Genomic DNA, 25,348 nt, shown 5'->3' with positions numbered 1-25,348 from the left:
GTGAACCAAACATCAGCGCGCCTGCCTCTGTGTCACCGTTGGAACTGAAGTACAAAGCCTATAATTTACATAATAAATAATAGTTTAGCATTCAGATACGTTACATCGCAAATATGGAAATATTATGGAATATTTGGATTTGTGCCGAATGAGAGAGGTAGGATACACGAGCACAAAGCTCCACAAACAGTCGAGTGCACAACTCCTTTAAAGTATACTCCTTTGTCAGTCTGTGAGAGAGATGCATTCAGAGTCAGCACATGGTCACTGTCTAGTGGGCTTTGTTTTCAAGTGCGCATACTGCGCAACTCACGGCATTCGCTGTTCTTCTGCTGGCGGCCGGTTATCAAACAGCGTTGCATTGCTGCGGGCGCCCCCTTCTGGATTGGGGGTGAATTGCCTGTATTCGTTGTAAGGCCTCATGCACCGAACCGAGATGTCCGTACCGTGAAGTATCGTTCCACCCCTAATATATATATATATATATTAGGGCTGGGTAAAAAATATCGATATCTCGATATTAATCGATTCCTTACGGTGTCCTTCTGCAACAGTCATTCCTCATGACTGTGTTGGTATGTCATCCACTAGTGCTTAGCACCACCTCTGGCGGTCAGGAGGAATGAAACAGAACACTAGTTACGTATGTAACTGTGGTTCGGTGAATTCTGGATGACCGCCAGAGTTCTTTGTCACTCGAAATGCAGGAGAAGTGTTCCGAGGCTGGGCACCGAGATACTGCAGTTTATATCCTTGTGGCTCGGTCTGCGTCATGACGTGACCTTGTTGACATATTTTTCTCGACCTATCTAGCTGATGCTGCAATTATCTACTAGTGCTTAGCACCGCCTCTGGCAGTCATCCGGAATTCACAGAACCACAGTTACATGCGTAACTAGCATTCTGTTTCATTCCTACTGACCGCCAGAGGCAGTATAAACACTATGGATGAAACATACCAACATAGTCATGAGGAATGCCACCCACCTGATGAAAATTAACGCCGCTCCTGAAGAACCGCAGAACTAACGGCATGATGAGCAGCAACATTGATTTTATAAAACCATTCAAACGCGCATGGAGAAAACCATGTAGCGGCAGTGCAGATATCTGCCAAGGAAACTCCTCTTAAAACAGCCCATGAAGATGAGATGGCCCTAGCGGAATGGCAGGTTAGTCTCCAGGGCAGTGGCCTCTCTGCTGCTTTGTAAGCCAGTGTAATGGTCTCCACTATCCAGTTTGACAATCTCTGCTTCGACACTGGAGCATCTTTCTTCACACCACCATAGCAGACAAATAACTGGTCTGACTGTCGAAATTGAGTAGTAGAGCTCACATAGCACTTCAAGGCACACACAGGACACAAAAGTTGGGCACTTGAATCAGACCCTGAAGAAGTCTGAAAAGAGGCCAGTCCAATGTGCTGGTTTATGAACTGAGGAAGAAGGACTTTCGGAAGAAAAGAAGGATTAGGTCCTAGAACCACCCCGGAATCATCCGGCAACCAACGCAAGCACAATTTGTTAACAGTCAGCGCGTGCAACTCACTGACTCGTTTCGCAGACGCGATAGCCAACAAAAAAGCAGTCTTCAAGGACATCCATTTAATGTCAGTGCTTTGCAAGGCCTCAAACTGGGATGAGCAAATGAACGTAAGCACAAGTGGCAGATCCCACACAGGGAAGTGAGGAGTCCGAGCAGGGTTCAGACGTCGTGCACCCTTCAGAAAACTGCAGACAAGACTGTGAGATCCAAGAGAAGATCCACCAACTGGAGCATGATATGCAGCAATCGCAGCGACGTACACTTTCAACGTGGAAGCTGCCTTGCCCTCCTCCAGTAAATGTTGAAGAAAGTTTAAGATGCTCGGTATGTCACATGTTGCAGGATCAAGCCCCAACTCCCCACACCATGCAGAAAAAAGCTTCCAACAGGAAGCATAAACCTGTTGTGTGGAAGAAGCCCTGGCGTTAGAGATGGTATGGATAACCGCAGGGTCACAATGCTCCAGAGAAGGATTTAACCCAATGGCCAGACACAAAGCTGCAGACGAGCTGGATCCGGATGCCAGACCCTTGCCTCCAGCTGGGAGAGGAGGTCCTTCCTGAGGGGAAGTTTCCACGGATTGCCTGTCAGAAGTTTCAGCAACAAAGGGAACCATGGTCTGGCTGGCCAACGTGGTGCCTCGAGTAGCACTCTGTGTTTGCACAGGGAGATCATGTGTAACGTCTCCCATAACAGAGGGATAGGTGGGAACGCATATAGTAGGCAGCTCGGCCACTCGTGAGACAGTGCATCCTGGCCCAAGGGACTGTACACTTCCGTCCTTGCGAACAATAAACGACAGTGAGTGGTCATCTTATAGCCAGATCTCCTGCACTACATCTGGATGAAGTCTCCATTCTCCTGGATGTACTTGATACCTGGAAAGAGCGTCTGCTGTCTGGTTGCACACTCCTGGAATATGAGTGCCCTCAGTGAAGCGAGTCACGGCTGACACCATGTCAGGATCTCGTGAGTAAGCTGTAGAGACCTGCAAGATTTTGTGCTTCCCTGGTGGTTCAGATGGAACACTGTTGAGGTATTGTCGGACCGAACGAGAACATGGCGGTCTGCCAGGTCTGACATGAAATACTTTAGAGCCAAGAACACGGCACGTAGTTCCAGCAGATGGGTCGGTGTCCAGTGCCCGCAAATACCTCTCCGATTCCACGTTGCCCCCCACCCTATGAGGGATGCGTCTGTCGTGATCAGTTCCCGACGAGAGGGAACAACACCCAGGGGCACTCCTGCCTTCAGAAACTCTACCTGTCCCCACTGCCTCAACACACGGATGCAACAGTGAGGAATTACAATCAGCCAATGGCAATGTCTGGTGGGATCTAGTCGCAAACTGCTGTTCCATAACTGTAGTGGTCTGAGGTGGAGTAAACCCAGAGGAATCACCACTGTGGCCGCTGTTAACATCCCTATTAGTCGCAGGACCACCTCATACTGTAAAGACACACCCTGGCGAAAGCGAGCCAAAAGTTGCAGAATGTTTGTCACACGTCCCTGAGACAGGGAGGCAGACATTAGGTGGGAATTCAGAGTCATTCCTATGAACGTAGGGGTCTGTGTTGGAATCAGACAGCTCTTTTTCTCGTTCACAGTAAAACCCAACTTCCACACACCTTGTGAAGACACGAGGAGCAAGGGAAAGCCTGAAAGGTTGCACTTTGAACTGGTACGCTTGATTCAGGAAACTGAAACGCAGAAAATTTCTGTGATGAACAGCAATTGGGACGTGAAAGTATGCATCTTTCAGGTCGATACTTACAAACCAATCGTCTGCTGTCACAGACCGAAGAACGTCGGCTGTGCGCAGCATTCGAAAAGGAAGGACCTTCAGGAACAAATTCAGGTGCCTCAAATCGAGAATTGGGCGGAAACCACCGTCCTTCTTCGGAACAAGAAAATATGTCGAATAGAACCCGTCTCCCTGAACGAGGGGATGGACTTTTTCTATGGCTCCCTTCTCTAACAGTGAACAAATTTCCAGAGAGAGAGCCATTGCACGAACTGCATCTCTGACGATTGTAGGAACAATTCTTGAAAATCTGGGAGGCCGAAACTGTAGAGTATATCCCCTGCTCAGGGGTCTGCTGTGTTGATCCTCCAGTACTCCAGCTGTTCTATAGAAAAACGATCTACCGCCGGCCTGAATGTCTCAAGCTTTATGTGTGTGACTTTTAGTGGTCGCGGGGGGGCACTGACGGGGTCCCCCTGGCACTGTCGATGAGGTGGCCGAAAAACTCTTGCATCCTCAGTAACACGAGACATTTGAGGGGGCTGTGACTGAGGTGTAGCGTGCCGGCATAAACGTTGCTCCGATGTGGCATAGTGATGACGGGTCTGAACTGCTGGCATCCTAAAGGTAGGGTTGTACTGCACCTGCGTCAGCTGACGAGTGCCCTCAGACAGCTTTACCCTCTTTTCCAACAGTTCCGGAAGATTAGGACCAAAAAGATGCCCGGGAACAAATGGAAGATCTCTCAAGGTTTTCTTACAGTCCTCAGGTAGCTGTGCTTGGGCAAGCCACACTTGGCGGCGGGCTGCCAGGAGCGTTGGGAATCGAGAAACTCTTACCCAGTTCCCTGATTCTGAACATTCTCATCCTCCGCGCCGGCTGCCGCGGACTCCTTGCGCTTCCTAGTTTGCTAAGGGGCTTCATCCAACTGCCTGAATTTCAACGTTGAATTAGCGTCTAACTCTGCAAGATGGAGCCGTCGTTCCGACATAGGTAAAAGGCTGCAGTGCAGACACGGGTCCGTGAGAGCCTCTCTCAGATGTTGGACACCCAAACACGATGGGCTGATGTCATGACCGTCGTCCGGGAGTAGATTATTAGGGCAGAGCTTAGGCTGCAATATAACAAAGAGTGAAAAATTTAAGGGGGTCTGAATACTTTCCGTACCCACTGTATATATATATATGTGATTCCATCAGGTGAACCGACAGGTAATGCCAACAAGTATCTCATGAAAAAAAAGGAAAATATATCTAAAATGGCAAACATGCGAATGTTCATCACTTCGCGATGTGGCCCTCTTCTTAGATGGGAGGGGAGCGCCGGCTGCCGCGGACTCCTTGCGCTTCCTAGTTTGCTAAGGGGCTTCATCCAACTGCCTGAATTTCAACGTTGAATTAGCGTCTAACTCTGCAAGATGGAGCCTAGAATAGCTAACAGATGATTAAGTCAACGGGAGACCGTTAACTTACTGTCGCGGAAAACACCAGCCACCGGATAGAACCGAGGTATAGAGTGTAACCGACAAAGCAATATGGACTCCTATAGACCAAATCCGTTGGAGTGGCGTAAATGCGTGCTGACACAGCTTGTGAGGACGATATCTCGCTGCTCTAGTAAGCTGCGCTTGACAGTGCGAATATATCACTCAACCTATCTCAACCAGGCGAGAAAGTGAAAGAGGCAGAGTGCTGAGCTACGGTGGCTTATAACCCCCCAGGGCTCAGCATACGTCACTACGTGACTTTGTTGGTATATTCTCTTGACCTATCTAGCTGGCGCTGCGATCCATAGTGTTTACACTGCTTCTGGCGGTCAGTAGGAATGAAACAGAACCAGAATTCCAGTGAGTCAAGTCTCCAGTAGGTCAGAGTTGACAGTATACTGCCATCTTTAAAGGGAGCTGGTCTTTTACATATTCCTTTGGATATGTTTTTTAAAAAAAAAAAAGCTGTTTCTCTGACCTTAATCCTGTTTTTCAAAAAGTACAATAGTTGGGAGACTTGAGTCTGAGATGATATAAACTTTTTTGGTTACGGTTGTTGGGAAGCATTTATCTCAATTTAACAGCTTACTGACTTCAAACCCAAAAAACTGCCACTAGTGTAGGAGTCCTTTGAGGATTACTGAAAAATGTGTCACCCTCACATTTTCACTCCATTTCACAGAGAGACACAAGATGCACATAGTACAATCCTTCCAGCCTCCTTGAACGTCTGGAGCCGCAATGACAAGTGCGCGTGACTCAGAGGCAAACGCTGGCCTCCCACTCGCAAATACTTGAATATTCCATCTCATTCAGGTCATGGCAGACTAGCCATGAAGAAGAATCCCACTCAAAGTCCAAAGGTAAATTTAAATCAACTTTAAACTTTAAGTTAACATTTACACTCTGCTTTTTAGTCTTTTTGTTAAATTTTGCAATTTGATTAAACATAGTAACAGGGATGTCGAAATGAAGTTTAACTGCGCAGCTTCTGGTCAGCCATGGTCAGACGGGCCCAAGGCTACGAATTGTGATTCTGCAGACACGAGTTTGGCAGAAGCGATTGATATTGACTTTTCTTCAGAAGTTGACATTTTTATTTCTATCTATATGATTCACTCAGGCACCGGAGGCAGATGATTTTTCATCCTAAATAACAATCAAATGCTAGACAGAAATGATGGGGAGATGTTTCTGTGTCAATATGAAAAGATGAAAGTCCATCTTATGTCATGAATATGGCTACATCTCAAGTCCTCTGCCCTTAGCATGTTTGTTTATTTTGGGATAACAAATTAAGAATTTATTAGCCCCAGCTACATTTTTTGATATTTGTCTTATATATATATATACGTATTAATGTAAAAAAAACTGCAACCATCCTTAGTCTTTAAATCAAATTTGACTTAAAAAAATTTGACACTGAAAACTATTCAAAATCCATGAATTGGATCAGGCATAGGTCTTAAGGGGAAAGGAAAAATGTTTTTATCAATGTAAAAAAACTAACTAACAAAACATTTTTCCAAGTACAAAACTTTATAAGTAATTAGCAAGATTTTAATATGTATACAATGTTTAAAGGGGAGCCAGTGCAGTGTTGACAGAACTGGGCTAATATGCTCGTACTTTCTGGTTCTAGTAAGTACTCTAGCTGCTGCATTTTGAACCAGCTGGAGTTTGTTTATTAATCGGGCAGAACAACCACCCAATAAAGCATTGCAATAATCTAATCTTGAGGTCATGAACGCATTAATTAACATTTCTGCATTTGACATTGAGAGCATAGGTCGTAATTTAGATATATTTTTAAGATGGAAAAATGCGGTTTTACAAATGATAGAAACATGTTTTTCAAAGGAAAGATTGCTATGAAATAGCATGCCTAGGTTCCTAACTGATGACAAAGAATTTAAAGGGCAGCCATCAAGTATTAGACAGTGTTCTAGGTCATTAAATGCAGAGGTTTTTTTTGTCCGATAATTAACACCTCCGTTTTTTTTTTTTTCCAGAATTTAGCAGTAAGACATTACTAGTCATCCAGTTTTTTATATCAACTATGCATTCCGTTAGTTTTGCAAATTGGTATGTTTCATCGGGTTGCGAAGAAATATAGAGCTGAGTATCAGCATAACAGTGAAAGCTAACACCATGTCTCCTGATGATATCTCCCAAGGGTAACATGTAAACCGTGAAAAGTAAGGGTCCTAGTACTGACCCTTGGTGAACTCCATACTGCACTTGTGATTGGTATGATACCTCTTCATTCACTGCCACAAATTGATGGCGGTCAGATAAGTATGATTTGAATATGCCAATGCACTTCCTCTAATGGAAACATAATTTTCTAGTCTTTTCAAAAGAATGCTGTGGTTGATAGTGTCAAACTGATTTTATATATTTTTTGTTTATTTAGCCATTGTAGTGAATAAATACTTGGGGTTGTGTTTGTTTTCTTCTAAAAGACGTTGTGCCTCTAAGAAATATAGAGCTGAGTATCATCAGTATAACAGTGAAAGCTAACACCATGTCTCCTGATGATATCTCCCAAGGGTAACATGTAAAGCGTGAAAAGTAAGGGTCCTAGTACTGACCCTTGGGGAACTCTATACTGCACTTGTGATTGGTATGATACCTCTTCATTCACTGACACAAATTGATGGCGGTCAGATAAGTATGATTTGAATATGCCAATGCACTTCCTCCAATGGAAACATAATTTTCTAGTCTTTTCAAAAGTATGCTGTGGTCGATAGTGTCAAACGCAGCGCTAAGATCCAGTAGCACTAATAGAGAGATACAACCACAATCAGATGATAAGAGCACGTCATTTGTAACTCTAGTTGTGGTTTTTTAATGAGAGGCTTAATAACAGCCAGTTTGAAGGTTTTTGGGACATATCCTAATGACAATGGCGAGTTAATATTCAGAAGAGGATCTATGACTTCTGTTTAGTAGTTTAGATGGAATAGGGTCTAACATACATGTTGTTGGTTTAGATGATTTAACAAGTTTATACAATTCTTCCTTTCCTATAGAAGAGAATGAGTGGAATTGTTCCTCAGGGGATCTATAACGCACTATAATGCATCTGATGCGATACTGTAGCATGGTTACAATTTTAATAGTTTCGATCTTGGAAGTAAAGTAATTCATAAAGTCATTACTACTGTGCTGCTGGTTAATGTCTGCACCTGCTGATGTTATATTTTTTGTTAATTTAGCCACTGTAGTGAATAAATACTTGGGGTTGTGTTTGTTTTCTTCTAAAAGAGACGTAAAGTAATCAAATCTAGCAGTTTTTAAGGCTTTTCTGTAGGAGAGAGTATTTTCCCGCCATGCAATACGCAGTACCTCTAGTTTTGTTTTCCTCCAACTGCGCTCCATTTTCCGGGCTGCTCTCTTTAGGGCGCGAGTGTGTTCATTATACCACGGTGTTGGACTCTTTTCCTTAATCTTCCTTAAGCGTAAAGGAGCAACCATATCTAAAGTGCTAGAAAAGAGAGCGTCCATAGTTTGTTACATCATCAAGTTGTTCTGAGCTATTGGATGTGCTGAGGAATTTAGATAAGTCAGGAAGATTACTTACAAAGCAGTCTTTTGTGGTAGAGGTGATCTGAGATATCATCACTCTGCTGCAGAATTTCAACGCCATTAACATCAATTCCATGTGACAGTATTAAGTCTAGAGTATGATTTCGACAGTGAGTAGGTCCTGACACGTGTTGTCTAACCCCAATAGAGTTCAGAATGTCTATAAATGCTGATCCCAATTCATCTTTTTCATTATCATCATGGATATTAAAATCACCAACAATTAAGGCTTTATCTGCAGCCAGCACTAACTCAGATAGAAAATCAGCAAATTCTTTAATAAAGTCTGTATGGTGCCCTGGTGGCCTGTATACAGTAGCCAGCACAAATATCACAGGGGATTTATCATTAACACTTGTTTCTCTAGATAACGTTATATGAAGCACCATTACCTCAAACGAATTATACTTGAAACCTGACCTCTTAGAAATACTGAAGATATTGCTATAAACTGTAGCAACACTTGCCCCTTTAGCTGTTAGACGTGGCTAATTTTAGGGGGTACACTCGTTTAAAGTAATGTAATCATCTGTTTTTTTGCCAGGTTTGTGTCAAACAAAGCACATCTAGTTTATGATCAGTGATCATATAATTTACAAAAAGTGCTTTTTGTGTAGAAAGGGATCTTATATTCAAGAATCCACGCTTTATCATTTGTTTATCTGTATTATAATACAAAGACAACATCAGTAATAGCATAATACTGTATGTATGTATGTATGTGTATATATATATATATATATATATAAACAGAAGAACATGCAAAGATTTAATTTAAATTGTCTCATGTTGAACATTTAGTTTGCAGCAGATGATAACTTCCAAATGACAGGAATTATGAGTCATGGAGGTCACATGGATCAGACATCTTCAGTGTTAAAGAGATGGTTACAATAGGCCTTGTCATCACAAGCATTTCAATGAGGGCTGTGAGGGGGTGCGCCCATGTGATCCCACTAAGTGAAGGAGAAAAAAGCCTAGTGGGGAAAGAAGTAATTAATGTTGTACAAAACACTCCTAATAATTCACTTACTGCACACACCTCTACTTATTCATGGGAAGGGATAATGGTTAAATTACATTGCTGCAGAACATCAGCAACCATGTTTTTGTTCCTTTGAATTTATTATTTAAAGTAGTTTATTATTTAAAGTAATCTGTGCTTTTCTGCATGCAACTTCTAGGAATTTCTAATTAGCATTTTTCCCCCAGTTTTTCCGAGACAGATTGTGCTAATTTAAATAATTTTTGTAGGCTAATAGTCATTTCCCTTTTGAAACAAGAAAACAAATCAATAATGTTACTCCTGTTGACTAAGCAAGAACCTCTAAAACAACGAACAACAACTAGACATTGAAATATGAGCAGCATATACTGCTAATAGCTTTTTGGCAACAACTTGAGTTTGAAATCCTTGTTTGATCTCATAAAAAAAAACCCCGCAGCACACAGCACAGCCAATGTTTTGTTGTCTGGGCTATATTTTATAACATTGTCAAAACTGACGGTCCATAGAGGCATATGTGCATTTGTCAAACTCACCCTGTTACTTCAGACAGTTCTGCTGTATAATTTTTGGAATACCCCAACAAATTAGCTATATATTTAAGGGAATAGTTCATTTAAAATAATGCTGAAAATTTCCTCACTCTTTAGGACATTCAAGATGTGGATGACTTTATTTCTTCATGGGAACAGATTTGGAGAAATTACATGTCTTGTTCACCAATGGATCCTCTGCAGTGAATGAGTGCCGTCAGTCCAAACAGCTGAAAGAAACATTAAAATAATCCACAAGTAATCCACACGACTCAGTTCATAGATTAGCATCTTGCGAAAAGCATTAAAGCATTTTAACTTCAAACTGTTGCTTCTGGCTAAAATATGAGTCCTTTATCCATAATATTGCTTTCTCCAGTGAGAAAGTCATCATCTTTGAATCAGGAGATTCAGATCAAATACCGTTTACAAGCCAAAACAGTCCAAAACCATTCTAAATTAATATGTTGGTGAATTTTGATGTGACAGGACAACAGAGGACAAACTTTTGACTTAGTATGGACTTTGGCCAGAAGTGGCAGTTTAATGTTAGCCTTAGTGATGGATTTGTTTCTTACAAACATGCAGCTTTTCACTTAACAAGATGTTAATTGATGAACTGGAGTCATGTGGATTACTTGTGGATTATTGTGATGTTGTTATCAGCTGTTTGAGCTCTCATTCTGATGGCACCCATTCACTGCAGAGGATTCACTGGTGAGCAAGTGATGTAATGCTGAATTGATCCAAATCTGTTCCCATGGAGAAGTAAACTGATCTACATCTTGGATGGCTTGAGGGTAAATACACTGAAATCTCCAAGGCAATGTTGCTGGGTGGCATTATTGGAAAAAAGCAACAGTAAAGGATTTAACAATTCAATAATGAAATATCTGTTTCTCATGCTGCTTCCATTTGCATCAACACCGCCTGCAAAAATGCCTAAAATGCCCGTATGTCATTATCTTGCATAAGGCATGGACAGTTCCATTTTATTTTCATGGATTATGGCTTCCTTACAATGGTATCCAATCATGAACTCAACAAACACTTGTACTGTGTCAGGAGTTGTAGGTGTAAGGTCAGTTATGGGTATTTCTGTATGTTGTTATGGTTGTAATAATATACAGCTGTGATCAAAGCAGCAGGATATTTTCACTCCAGCGCAAGGGCATCTATGTTCTTCTGCCTGCACTTGGTAAATAGGGGTAGCAGATGCTGGGTACTCATTGCATTTAAATTGATTTAACACACCCATGGTCAATGTTCCCTCTAATTTGTGTTCTTGCAGAGCAAAACCTGGGCAGAAACACCCCATGTACCAGCCATTATATAATGCAGGACAGATATATTTATTCATAAATACCATTTAGTAGGCCCCAACCAAGGCATCAGTAAACTGCTATAGATAGTTTATTAATACACATTTCAGTGATATAGAGAATGTAGAAATTTTCTAGAGAATCTATGGAAGCAAATTAATGACTAAAGTCTTTGAAACAAAACAGCGTGTAGAATTTCAAGAATTGAAATGCCATTACGTCGACAGTGCTTGCATTTTAATGCTTTCTTCAAATTCCACTAAAAATGTTTAATAAGATTTAAATCTGGAGACTAAACAGGCCACTTAATAACATTCAGCCAACACGGCCCCACATATTTACGTCACTGTGTGGGAAGATTTGCATAACACCGCCCAAATGTATACGCAAAGAAAGAAAGCGTAACTTTATTGTTGCTGCTGCTGCCGCCATGTCGTGAAGACGCTGTGTGTTAAACCATATAAACACATTTCATTACACCAAATACACAAAATAATGTTATTTTTTAGCAACGTCATATGACCCCTTTAAGTAGATTTGGATGTATACTTTGGCATGATGGTCTTGCTGGAAAGTCCAGTGATCATCAAACCTCAATCTCTGCAGCAAAGGCATCACAATATTTGCCAAATGGCCTGATACTTCAAAGAATCAATGATACAGTCAAGATTTCCACTTCCTATAATAGCAAAGCACCCCCATAACAAGACTGGTCCCCCTCCATTTTACTGCAAGGAATTTTTTATTTATTTATTTTTATTTTTTTTGCTGCACGAGACACACCCCTCATCCATAGGTCAAAAAAAATCTAGTTTGGTCACATCCCAAAAAAAATGTTCTTTCAGAACATAGGTCTATCCAAATTAAGCATATCCATATTAAGCACATTCAAGTCACCTTTTCATGTTCTTGGTCAGTTGTGGCATTCGACAAAATGTCCTGACATGAAGGCCATGCACAATTCACTGGCAGTTAATAAAGGGTTTTTCTCTGTTGCTTTGGTCAAACATTTTAACATTTTATTCCCCTTGATAAATAAAAGTATTTTCAATTTCTTAAAAAAAAAAAAAACCCTGACTCCAATGAACAATAGTGTATATAAAATGTAATGCTCATTCAGTCATTAGTTAGCTCAATAAATCTTGTTTTTTTCCCACACATTTTTAAACCTATTTTTTTTTCTGTCTACACAGGAGCAACATCAAAGTGCAGTGTTGGTGTGTTTTTTAAGAGACAGAGAAAGTTAGTTCAGAGAAGAGATGGAGGTGTGGTGTCTGGATCTCTGTCTGGGTTGTGTGAACTTGGCAAAAAAAGAAAAAAAAAGTATCTACAAACTGTTCACATTTGGTTTACCTGAGAGTGAGAGAAAGACAAAGAATGATGAAAATAGACAGATGACACTGGCAGAGTAAGCTGAAAAAGTTCTGAGCAAACTATAGCGGTTCGTCTGTAGAATCAGCTTTCTGAACTCATTACAACAATATGTGAAAGGTAAGAAAAAAAAATTAAAATGCAGAGATGGATGTCAGATACAACACTTTTATCTCTAACTTCACATGTCAAATGGTGTCACCCAAAAGGCAGGAATCCCGGCACAAAAATGGATCCATTGGGACTTTTCTTCCCAGCTTTTATTTTCAGTTCCATGTGGTGTAGCATAAAAAGTGTGATGCATTGCTATGCTATCCGACAATGCTGCCTTATGGTTAAGATATTGCTTGGTTATTTGTCATTTCGTCTCAGTACTGACATGATGATAAATGCTGTATGTAGTGCCCTTCTGGGCGTGTGATGTAAATATCACAGGTTTGGTTCAAGATAGAAGTGACCTGTGAAATAAGCCTCTTGAATAAGGCACTTAAGCCCAGATTGCACCAAGTTTGTAGAACTAATTTGTACCAATTTGTGTTTCATTCAGCTTAAACTTGTCTCAGCCTCAGACGGCCTGCCCACGGGCCGCTCACCGACCATCTGATGAATATTACACACAAAGCTGCCGATAAGGGGCCGAGCCGTGCTTAAGGGAGCCTGCGATGACGGTTTTGTAACGGGCCCAAGAATTGCCGTCTTGATTACATAAAAACATGGCAAGTAAAATCCCAAGCTAAAATCTGTTTGGCTGGCTTCTATGTAATTTCAATGAGTCAGTATATTGCTGTTTAAAAAATTACTTTTTGCTTTTACAATGTATTGTTTTCCTTTGATGGCAAAGCTGAATTTTCAGCAACAGGGTCCTTTTATGAATAGAAAGTTCAAAAGAATAGCGTTTATTGGAAATAAAAGTATGTTGTAACATTATAAATATCTTTATGGTCACTCGTGTTAAATTGAATCAAGTCCTGTTTACAAGGTACCAGACTGAGAAACAGCTACTTACTCTATTTGGCAAAATTTGTTGAGATTCATATGGCATTGAAACTTTAGAAGATGAGTAAGTAAATCCCAAACGAATGTAATATCTTTAAAAACAGATGTGTCCTTGAAAGAATATCTACATTTTTCTTTGATAAACAGAAATTCTGACAAAAAGTTTACAGACATTTTTTTTTCTTTAGTTTTGTCTGTAACCATTCATAGAGACTGCTATGCTGTATGAAATACTGGAATCAGCTGCCCCTAATATTCTGGTATCATCAATTTTGGTTTTAACTGTTAAACATCATGTTAAAAAATAAAGTGGTTGGTTCCTCAGGTGGCACATTCCTGTCTAAATGAGTAGCAAAGTAAATCATATTTCACTTCTAAACTTAAAGGAAGACCTTACTTATTCATGTCATTCTAAACTTGATGGCTTTGTTTCTTATGGAACATGAATAAAGATATTGTAAAGAATGTTTCAACTGTTCTTGTCTGTACACTATATGAGATTTAATATTTGATCACATGTGAGAACGGTTTGACTTAGTTGGCATTTATGTTAACATATTTTATGTAGTCTGTGTATTTGTGGACAAATCTGTGTTTTGATTTGATTTGAGATTATATTTTGACCTTTTCATCTTGTCATTTCAGAACAAGTGCATCAATACAAGCCTGAACAAACCCATTGACTTCATTCATGAAACATTCTTCAAAATCTTCTTGTGTTCTTAAAAAAAAAAAAAAAAGAAACTATAGGTTTGGAATGACAGGGTGAGTAAATGATGACTATTACAAAGTGATAAAGCCATATAGCATACAGTATTTATATAAAAGACACCAAAGAGATTCACAGGAGTATCAAAAGTGTCTTTCTATGGATTGCATTTTCTTGTTTCCAACTCAGTGATGCTTGATTTTAGGACTCTGCCGCCTCTCATGACTAATACTTGTCTTTGTGTGAAGATCAGTCCTTAAGTGAAATCTTCCAACTCTACAAATATGTAAAGAGCCTGAAGCTAGAAAACATAGCATGAACTTGAGCCACTTCTTTTATGAAAAAGATACAAGCTAAATCTCACCTATTTTGACCTTCAGGGAATTTATCCATTTCACTTTAGAAAATATGGTGATGTAGGCTAATGTGGTACGTCACAAAGAGAAATAAGAAGGATCAGAAACACATTTAGGCAGATATATGGTTTTGTATGGTCAAAAGGCCACAAATCCCACAGTTGTGTGGTAACAGTTGACATTCAGTCCAGTCATCACTTAAAAGCTTATAGGTTTTAGGTTTAGCAGGGTAAAAAAGGATTTACTTGAACCTTAGCACATAGACATTATCATTTTTCCATTTTTACACAGTATAAATGGGTCTTTACTAGTGTTGTCAAACAATTAATCGCGATTAATCGCATCCAAAATAAAAGTTTTTGTTTACATAATATATGAGTATGTACTGTGTTTATTTATTATGTATATATAAATATGCACACATATATTTTGAAAATATTTACATGTATATACATTTATATATTTATATTATTTTATTATAGATAAATATATTTAATATATAAACAGCATATTTTTCTTAAATATATACATGCATGTGTTTGTATTTATATATACATAATACATATACACAGTACACATTCATATATTATGTAAACAAAAACTTTTATTTTGGATGCGATTAATCGCGATTAATCATTTGATAGCACTAGTCTTTACACATTGAAATGTATAGCTTCCTTTATATTTTAGGAAGGGTATCATGCTGTCAGATTTGGGGGAAAGTTTGAAAACTTTCTCTTTGTGGAAAGGAGCTTTAAATGACATGAGGGTGAGTAAATGAGTATTGAGGCAATCTTCTGGTTTGGGTCCGTAATTCCTCCAAGAACATTCCCAAGCTTAAACTTTCAAAAGGCTTACTTTCTAGCAAACAAAAATAATGTTTCTATGTGGGAATCTGTGCATTTAACCTGGAGGCAAAGCTGAACCGACACAATTTCCTGACGTAAACAACTAATCCTCCACAGGTTAAACGAAATGACTTGACATCTGCTGTAAACAAAGCCTACAGAAACTGCTGTTCCACTAGAGGAATTTTAGCTTTGGCTTTTATACAGGGTTCAGATGAATGGGGTTTTTATTTCCGAGATAAGCTATAATGACGAATCTCTGCTCCAGGGAAAGACTGACAGAATGAGTGAAAAGTGACAAGCCGTGTGAGAGAGCATCATCACAAAGGTTTCCCATCTCCTTCTCCCTCAGTATAGCCCACCTGTTCATGCTTATATCCCTCACTCAATCATTTTTGTGTCTTGGTCTATTTTTCCCGTCTTTTAAGAAAGCCCTGGCCTTGTTATAGAGACTCATCCTGTTCAGTTCCCAATCTCTGTCCCTGCCTTATTAGAAATCCAATTCCCTGCCTCTCTGACCTCCCATTCTCTACATTTCCTCTTTCAACATCTGCAGCGAAACTTTTGATGTGCGCAAAACATCCTGATCAATCATGGTTTCGTTTGCCTCTATTAAGGCGCAATCTTCCCTCCATCTTCACTCTGGGTAAAAATGCACATATATTAGAATGCATTACTTCCATGTGCTCTAGACCTACCAGAGTTTATTTTTATAATATGCACCACGGGCTGTCATGAGGCACGAACCCTTTCATTTATTGAGTGTGCTGATATTTGGCGGGATCTGTTCTGCTTGTTGAGGTATGTCTATCTGAGCTTCACCGGTTACATAACAGCTAGATTGCAGGTTTTCTGGCTGAAAATGAATCATAGCCTATTGAACCACCCTGGAGGACCTTGGATAGCATCCTCCAATCCTCCACAGGACCCAATGATCACTACAACACATATATCTTATCTTAACACACTATGTCCAAATACATTGTAAATTTGTTTAGGACACTGTTAAGAAAGCAATTTCCCTTCGCTGACGGAGCTTAAAAAGAAAAGAAAAATAAATAAATAGTAGGCTAATAGAAAAAGAACAAGAAAATAAAAAGTAGTAGAAAATGATCATTAAAATATCACGTGTTCTCGTTCAACCGGACTCAGTCGATGTAATCGCTGAGCAATGCTTCACTCTCATTAAGCACCTGTCAGGCGCTCCGCGGCGCGCGGCTCCCACGCACTAGCTGAATCTCTCGCGCTCTCATCAGAAGCATTGAACTACAGCAGTCGCGAGCAGCTCCGAACACCGACGCTCCGTCATTTCCATCAGTTGTAGGGAATTCTTTATCAGGGAAACCGTGCTGAAGCGAAGACTTCCGAATCACTAAACGTAAGTACTTAAGTCAAATTACTAAATGAGGTTTTGACCACCTGTTTGTTGAGGTGTATTTGCGTCTCATGAAGTGTAGGCTAACGGAAATATACTGTTTTAGTGAATGAATGTGTGTGTGATACAGATAGATGCAAATGTATAGCACTTTTATAATTTAACTATTTTTATATCTATTTATAATTATTATTTGTATTTATTTATAGCTTTTATTTATATTGACTAAGTAGAGACAGACGTAACTTGAATAACCCATTTTTAATTGAAACGTACCTAGTCTTAAAGCAGTAAATTAATCCATGAGAATGTCTTGCTTCAACCAGACAACGAAAGCACAGTATGAGCACAAGGATCCTTAATTCCCAAATGGTTTAAGTCCAAGAGAACCCAGAATATGATAAGGAATTATTTAGCTTCTATCTTCTATATATTCTAGCTATTTCTGACTGTCTATTCAGTGTACATTCTAGTCCTGTTTCAATTATTGATATCAGTCATTTAATTGTTTGCAATTGTTCTGCTTTCATTTGTATCCATTAAAATACACTCTCAGAAATACACTCTCAGGAAAAAAAAAAGTACAAAAGCTGTCACTGGGCTGTTACCTTTTAGGTACTAATATGTAGGCTACTTAAGGTCAGGTAATATGAAGCCTTTTGAAATGGTACTGCCCCAGTGACAGCTTTTTGTGAGTGTATGTTTAATTATTCCATTATTTAATGTAGGTCTATATATACAATTATTATTTATATTAAATAAGTGCAGACAGACGTTACTAACTTGAATAATGGGCTTAAAATGCAGTTACATGGCTTACATCAGAATACATAAATTATGTATTGTCTTCAACATGGGGTTTTAGAAAATATTAATACTTTAATCAAATACATACCATGTTCTTTATTTTTTTTAAACATTTTATGTAAAAATGAGTGCTGTCAAACGATTAATCGCATCAAAAATACAAGTTTTTGTTTACATAATATATGTGTGTGTACTGTGCATATTTATTATGTATATATAAAGACACACACATACAGCTATATGTTTTGAAAATATTTACATGTATTTACATGTATATTTATATTCAAATAATTTATATTATATATAAATATATTTAATATATAAACATAACATATTTTTCTTAAATATATACATGTATGTGTATGTATTTATATACATATATAAAATACAATAAATACATAATTTTTTTAATTAATTAAAGTTCAGGTTTCCATGTCTTGAAAAAAAAATAACCACAATTTTTATTCAGCTAAAGGATAAGACTAGGTACTTATACAAATGTAAGTATTTTAAGGGTCCCCACAAATCAGACATTTTAGCTGCAGGAAAATGGAAATATGCAATAAAAGTATATTCAGAACACCAGAGGAATGCTTGCATATCAGGCAGGGAAAATACTCCCCCAGAAAACAAGAAAGATGTAGTATAGAGACAGACTGTATGATTCATCAACATGTCTTTGAAAATCTAAACAACAGAGCTGACGCTGTTTTGGTGGTCCCCGTGAAGTTATTTCTGAGCTGCGCTGTGACTCTCTGTGATGCAAAAAAAAAAAACAGCTGAATGCGTGATAAATTGTAATGGTATTTCAGAGCTTCTTTAAAAAAAATGCAAAGACCTACATCTGCAGCACATGAGAATGCAAGTTATGATTACTAATTTGTCTCAGAAGTTTGTTTTTAGGTTTTGAAGATGAGTAAAGAGCCTGATGTATGCAGTGCATATTAATAGACTGAGCGGCATCCTTATTTTTGCCTGTCCTGCCCCTTTGGCCTATAGCCAGATGCCCTACGTTGCCTCATGTTTTATTCAGGTCCAGTCAGGTACATTTTGTTCCTTATACAGTGGGGAAAATATTTATTTGATCCCCTGCTGATTTTGGAAGTTTCCCCTCTTACAAATAAATGAAGGGTTTGTCATTTTTATGGTAGGTTTATTTTAACGGATGTAAACAGAATATCAACCATAAAATACAGAAAAAAAAACATTATATAAAGGTTAGAAATTGATTTGCATTTCAGTGAGTGAAATAAGTATTTGATCCCCTACCAACCAGCAAGAATTCTGGCTCCCACAGATGGTTATGGGCCCATGTGGAACACAGAATAGTCCTGCCACTTTAAGAAGTTACTCCTAATGTCAGCTCGTTAGGTGTATAAGACACCTGTCCACACGATCTGTATCTTCCATTCCAACCTCTCCCACCACCATGGGCAAGACCAAAGAGCAGTCAAAGGATGTCAGAGACAAGATTGTAGATCTGCAGAAGGCTGGAGTGGGCTACAAGACCATCAGCAAGAAGCTTGGTGAGAAGGAGACAACTGTTGGTGCGATTATTCGGAAATGGAAGAAATACAAAACAACCATCAATCGGCCTCGGTCTGGAGCTCCGTGCAAGATCTACAGACCCTTAATTTCTTTGTAAGTGGGCAAACTTACAAAATCAGCAGGGGATCAAATAAATATTGTCCCCACTGTACTTCAGCCATTATTATGAGCATACAAGGCCATTTATAAAAGATATTGATTGCAATTTGCCAGACTGTTCAAAATAAAGAGTTTCAAATGATGATGATGATGATGATGATAATAATAATCATAGTAATATGAATATACTGACTGATATTTGTGTGACTGTTGGAAATAGTTTTAAAAGATAAAAAAAAAAATCATATAATATCCATTAAATAAAAGGGTGTTCATTTTTGGTAGTTGTCTTTATATGACTAAGCATGGCACCTCACTGCTGGTGGTGGAGTGATATAGCAGGTATCTACAACATGTCAAACAGATATTCACAGGGCTGATAAAATGGAGCATGATGGTAGGTATCATTCTGACCACATATCATTGATTTTTGATTTCAGACTAGTAGAACACCAACTCCTCTCGCTTGCTTCCTGAAGATATCAATCACCAACAGACACTGCATTGGCACAACATGATTGACATTTAGTTCTCGTTAATTCTCTGAATGCACACCCAATGGAGATTCAATTACTGGATGAAGAATGGGGTTTTGATAGTGTGACTGTGCATGTAGTGGAGTATGAAATATCCCGTGAGCCAAGTAAACAGTGAAATTAAAACAAAATGAAATTCCTTCTAAGAAGCAAAATAATTGCTTGAATCTCCCATGGGGTGCTTTTGGTGAGCAAATAAATGAGTTTGAAAAGGGGGATTTGTTTATTTTTATTTATTTAAATTGCCATGAGGTGATATCTTCTAATATTGCATTAAATATGTGGAGACGTATAATGAAATATTTAATTGCTTTGCTGTGTCTATTTTATTGTTCGTCTCCATCTTAATTAATTGAATATTGAAATTAAATATATTCTCATCTGTTACAAATAGCTTGTTTGGGCCGTTTTTATTGTGATTTAAATCCTATCTATCATAAATGTCAGAATAACTAATAAATGGTTAGCTTTATTTCCCAGAAAAATCCACTGACCATGAGTTGATGTAACCAAAACTTAACATAAGAAACCCTTATTTAGCACCTCACACACTTGAGTTAATTGAACATCATTGAGAACCGTCAGCTGCGCAAATGAAGGCAATTGCGCTTTGTTTCTGAAGGTGAAGGACAAGACTGTGTTTGATGCGCTTCCAACTCATTTCAGGAGAGTGCGACGTTATTGATTGAGGCCATGTGGTCAGACAGCCCGTAATGATCTTGTGATCGTGCCCATAAAGATTTTAGTGCCCAGAAGCATTCCATCTGTTGACTTCCATCTGAATCAAGATCGGATGATACCTGTAGGTGACCCAGGTGGCCCTATGTGTACAAACATTCACACCATGGCTTCATTTAGCAGGTTTTATAGAGACAGTCCCACCGCACCAGGCTGAGTCTAATCCTACTCTTTGTTCTTTTTGCCCAAGACATGAATTTTGATAGAGTAGTAGTGCCTTGAGCAGTATTAAAGTAATAGTTCACCCAAAAATGAAAATCTGCTAAAAATGTACTCACCCTCAGGCCATCCATGATACAGATGAATTTGTTTCTTCATGGGAACAGATTTGGAGAAATGTAGTAGCTATTACACCACTCAATGGATCCTGAGTGATGAATGGGTGCCGCCAACGAGAGTCCAAACAGCTGATTAAAAAAAAAACATCACAATAATTCACAAGTAATCTACATGACTGCAGTCCATCAATTAACATCTTGTAAAGTGAAAATACATTAAGAAAAGCATTTTAGAACCACCACGGGGTAAATTTTTACCCCTGGCTGTTTTTCAAATGTACATAACAGATTTAAAATTAAACATTCAAGTCTCCCAGTCATTGACTTTTACTAAAATTATGTAATTTACAATCCAATGTTGTTAAAAATTATTTAGATAAAACCAGATCAAAAAACGGGGCATTTATCCCTATAAGCGCAAGCGGGTGAAATTTACCCGCTATATAATGCATGTATTTTCGCGCTGTTATTTTCTTGCCGCTTATGTTTTAACATTGTACATTAGGCAACTCCTTTCACTCACTGATTTAGCGGCTATGAGTTTCATAAACAAAGTCAAAATGACAAAAAAAAAGGCGATTTATGGAAGGTAGGTATTAGAAACACTAAATGCCATGAGTGATTAGGTGTCATGTCATGATTATGAAGGTGTCATGTCAGTCTTATGCACACCCCTTCAAGTAAAGCGTAACCTTTAATTTTTGTCTTGCCATATCGTTTATTTTTTTAGTTTATTTGTCATCGCATCATCCTATGCAGTGTGGTGAATTATTGCTCATTATTGTCTATAGGCTGTTTTAGTCATTCATAGCATGGGTTATCTTATACCCGCTGGCGCTTTTAGGTATACAGCGACCTCTGGCGGTTCTAGTGTTAAAGTGCCAATTCAATTATAATCCATAATTATGCTTCTTCCCGAAAAAAAGTCCATCACATGAAAATTAACCAACATATTTGTTTAGAATTGTTTTCATCTGTGCATATTCCTCTCCTGATGAATTTTTAATTGGAGAAAGCAATATTATGGAAAGAGGACTTGTATTGTAACCATTTATTTGAACAACGGTTTGAAATTTTAAATGCATTAAATATGGATTTGTTTCTTACAAACACAGCATTTTACTTCACAAGACATTATGGACTATGGACTATAGAGTGTGGATTACTTGTGGATCATTGTGATGTTTTTATCAACTGTTTGGACTCTCATTCTGACGGCACCCATTCACTGCAGAATATCCATTCCATTGGTGAGTAAGTGAATGCTAAATTTCTCCAACTCTGTTCCCATAAAACAAACAAACAAACAAACTCATATATATCTTAGATGACCTGAGGGTGAGTACATTTTCATTATTCCTTTAAAGGAATATAATTGCAACCAGACTGACTCCAGCCTGAAGTGCGATCACCAGTCCATCACCCAGAAGGCTTTTTGGCACAGTCAGTGCTGGAAGTTTGAGAAGGACAGATCTTCAGTCATTCTGCATCTGGCAATGTGTTCTGATATCTCTCCGTGACAGTCTGTTGTTGTTTGCTCTCTGAAGCAGAGATTGCAAAAAATCGCATAACCTCTTGAGACGTGTTGCATAAGATTTATGTAGCCTACTCCAAGGCAAAGTTCTTTATTTTGGTAAAAAATGAGAGAGTGCTGAGTGAAATTTCAACTTCCAGATGGTTACATCAGACCTTGGGATGAATGGAAGTTAATGTGTAAAATTTTCTTTTAGGGGAATTGGAAGTCAGTGTAGCTATACTTCAAATTGATGCTCTTTCATTTTTTAATGCACGGCCCCGTCTTATTTTGAATAATCCATTGTTGCATGCACAAGTTTCTGTAATCTTTAATCTAAATGTAATAACTTGCTATTCTTCTAAAATGACTTTCCTTTTCCATTGACGTCAATGTGAATAGCCAAATGCACTAGATTAAACAACTCCCACCTGGTTACTGCTAGCTACAGCCACCGTATTAAACTAGCGCATGACCACGAGAAGCTGCATTTGAGTTGTTTCTGTCCTCAAACCTTTTTTCCATTACCTTCAAGCCACCGGTTTGAATTTAGGTCTGCTAGGATGAATTTTTGCATTTGGCAGGGATTGATATCATTTTTCATGTGTTATGTGTTGGTAAATATTGCTGTTTATTGCTGAATACTTTTATATGGGTATTGCATTGTGCTTTGTTGCGCTCATTTAGTAAAAAGCTAAAAAAATATATCAGAAAACTACATTTTACTGAGTGTCTATTAAATGTAAATCGCCCATCTTATTGGCAAAGACAATTGGATTAACTCTGCCCTGTATGTCTGTAATAGTGGGAATAAAGTATTTAATAGGTATTTAATAAATTGAAATTGTATGTGGTGTCCCTGCATTGAGCAGACTGGCAGATCAACTGCTACATGTGCAGCTCATATTGTCACCATGCTCAAAACTGTGGCTCACTTTCAAGACGTATGAAGACACCTACTGTATAGTAGGTTCAATATGATTAGGGTTATGGGTAGGTGTAGGCTTAGGCTTTAGGGACAGAGACAATAAGGTCCCAATCAGGCAGCATCCATTTATGATTTTAATAAATATACACTTATAATGTTGTTATTGCATACTGTTTAATAATTTGCTATACATACAGTGTAGTACAATAGCATCTAACACTACTTGCACTTAGTGTAAATGGCATCCATCTACTATTTACACTTAGTGCTTAGTACACTGATTGTAAATAATGCGCTTGGCTAAATTCTAGTTATATATCTCCCAGCCCCAACAGACAGGCAGTCAGGTATCATCCATGAGCATTATTCCGACTCTAAAAAGGGATAAGAAATGGTGGGGTGCCAGTATGATATCAAAATTGACCCTATTTACTTTTTAATATACAGTGCTGGTGTTATTGTTCATGATTCATTTGCTTCGGAATCTTTTATCAGAATAATTAACTTGCTCTTGCTCTGAAATGACTTTCCTTTTCCACTCTTTTCATTAATCCATTTACTTTTCAACCCCTCCCCTCCAACCACCTGGCTTCATTCTGATTTGAATAACAACCATTTCTCATGAGCCAATCCAATCAAAAATAGATAAAATAAAGTCTCGCCCTACATTCATTGAATTTCCTCTTTCATTTGGAAATACGTCACATGGTTTTCGCATTAAATGTTATAAACCTTTATTGAGAGCATTCACATAACAAAACGAATAATTCCCGCATTTTCACATGTGTGTTTTCTGAATCACCATATTTGTTTACTTGTTTCTGATTTGCTATTTTATACTGGGAACATGTGTCAAGGCTGATGAAGCCGCAGCACCAACAAAACAGTGACGAATCTGCTGCACCATATTAGAGCTCAGTGAATTAACAGAGTAGGTCCTTTGGGAGGGAATTGTGAGACCTTCCAACACTTATATATTCACTGAAACTACAGTACTCGCAATTACCTTTGTTCTTTTGAGATTCTCTGAGGAAGGGAATTGCCATCTAGCAGGTAACCCAGGCAGGGATTTAAAAGTCTTCAAGGCATATCACATATGCAAATACTTTTAATAGAGTGTAAATAAAAAAATTATTGGTGTGAGATATATAGTCCCTATTGATGCGCACCTAGAATGGATCCTGTGATTTGTTTTCTTTAGTAGAATATGGCTTTTATCTTGCGTATTATTTGGAAATAAATATTTTTTTCTACATACTCAAGAAATTAATGTTTAATAGTACAGCGAGTAAATGGTCTTTAAATGCATGAAGGCGAAGAAAGTTGGATGAGGATCAAAATTATAGTGAACTTCATTTGGACAACTTTAAAAGCGATTTGATCAATATTCTGATTTTTTTGCACCCTCAGATTCCAGATTTTCAAATAGTAGTATCTCGACCAAACATTGTCCTATCCTAACAAACCATACATCAATGGAAAGCTTATTTATTCAGCTTTCAGATGATGTACAAATCTCAATTTCGAAAAATGTACCCTTATGACTGGTTTTGTGGTCCAGGGTCACATATATGTTACTTATAAGACAAAATAGAATTTTCCTACATGTACATTCTCTGGGTAGATTTGTCAGGGTTCTGTCACTTTGGTCTTTTTTATGATTGATAAAGATGAAGATGTAAGTACATAAAATAAAAATTGCATATATGTTATATATGCAACTTTATTAAATCAACATATACAAAAATATGCATGTTATGTATTAGTGGTCAACTGATTATCGGCACCGATATAAAGCATTTTTATGGTTATCGGTATCAGTCATTTTTAAAAACTGATTTGCCGATAAAATCATTTAAAAGCATTTAAAGAAGGTTTTTGTCACAGCCCTTGTTATCCTTAATTTTGACATTAATTTTCATTTTTACACCAGACATATGCAGTATATCAGTTCAAAATATCAGTTATTGGTCTACCATGTATTGGTGGGTTTTAGGTTGCATATATATATATATA

At 38.3% G+C, this 25,348-nt stretch overlaps 1 protein-coding gene across 1 annotated transcript in view; it reads left to right on the top strand.

Moving 5' to 3' along the window:
* The first annotated feature begins 16,698 nt into the window (after positions 1–16,698).
* The window catches only part of LOC107691623 (5-hydroxytryptamine receptor 1F-like), a 12,772-nt gene continuing 4,122 nt past the window's right edge, over positions 16,699–25,348 (top strand). Inside the window, exon 1 of the mRNA XM_016490313.1 lies at positions 16,699–16,888. The gene's annotated coding sequence lies outside the window, so the exon portion shown is untranslated. The remainder of the gene's footprint in view (positions 16,889–25,348) is intronic.

This window comes from Sinocyclocheilus anshuiensis, unplaced genomic scaffold, assembly GCF_001515605.1.
Source record: "Sinocyclocheilus anshuiensis isolate Anshui unplaced genomic scaffold, SAMN03320099.WGS_v1.1 scaffold442, whole genome shotgun sequence".
Lineage (NCBI taxonomy): Eukaryota > Metazoa > Chordata > Actinopteri > Cypriniformes > Cyprinidae > Sinocyclocheilus > Sinocyclocheilus anshuiensis.
Note: the sequence above shows the minus strand (reverse complement) of the source record. Positions and strands in the feature narration are given on the sequence as shown.